The sequence below is a fragment of the Mus pahari genome, chromosome 5 (genome assembly GCF_900095145.1).
Source record: "Mus pahari chromosome 5, PAHARI_EIJ_v1.1, whole genome shotgun sequence".
NCBI lineage: Eukaryota > Metazoa > Chordata > Mammalia > Rodentia > Muridae > Mus > Mus pahari.
The window spans coordinates 142314646-142315536 of NC_034594.1; the positions used below are offsets into that span (position 1 = coordinate 142314646).

Below are 891 nucleotides of genomic sequence, written 5' to 3' on the forward strand. Positions count from 1 at the left end.
GGTGCCCTTCTGTGTAAAATGTGCCCAGTCATGAGTGGGAGGGCAGGGTGCTTTCTCTTGGTTTCCAAGAAGCCAGAAAAGGGGTGGGAGATGGGGCGGGGGAGGTAGCGAAGCAGAGGGAGATGGAAGAGACTGGTTACAAACAGTGAGGGACTCTTTGCTTTCATTCTTGGCTCCCATGGACACGGCGGCCTAGGAGCACCGCAGGCCTCCCTGGGGAGGGCTGGAAGTTGGCGCGCTTCCTTTAGTCTCCAAACAAGTTAGAGACGTGGCCTCTTAAGAGGGAATGGGACCCAAGGCTCGAGGAGGCAATGGCATTCCTAACCATGGGACGCCGGAGGGAAGGACAGAGCTTTCCAGTGTAACCAACCTTCTCCTGGCACCTCCCCCTTCCAACCCCCCTTCCCCACCCACCCCCACCCCTTTTACACAGGCTCACATGTTTAGTGAAGAAAACAAATTTGCAGCCTAAGAAACAAAGATTTTCCTGGTGAGGAGCTGGGTTTGCAGGTAAGTGCTTACCCACCTTATTCTTCGGTGAAGCTTTGATCTATACTTCAGAATCTAAATCAAATTGACTCGAATTTGGTTCTTAAATTAAAGCTGCCTTGTGTCTGGCCTTAGCCCCACCCCACCCCCTTTTTTGACATTTCAATTTTTTTTTTTACCTATTCACTTTACATTCCACTCACTGATCCCCCTCCCTCACCTCCTCTCCAATCCTTTCTTCCTTACCCCCTTCTCCTCTGAGTGAGTAACCCCCTCCACCCCCCTCCACCCCCTCCGTCTACCCCAGCACTTCAAGTCTGAGAGGCTAGGTGCCTCCTCTCCCACTGAGACCAGACAAGGCAGCCCAGCCCACCTACAGGCAACACCTCTTGGGAGACCTCC

The 891-nt window shown here is 53.1% G+C and overlaps 1 protein-coding gene across 1 annotated transcript in view; it reads left to right on the top strand.

Moving 5' to 3' along the window:
• Positions 1 to 445: 445 nt before the first annotated feature.
• The window catches only part of Ccdc190 (coiled-coil domain containing 190), a 5516-nt gene continuing 5070 nt past the window's right edge, over positions 446 to 891 (top strand). The window contains exon 1 of the mRNA XM_021199214.1: positions 446 to 510. The gene's annotated coding sequence lies outside the window, so the exon portion shown is untranslated. The remainder of the gene's footprint in view (positions 511 to 891) is intronic.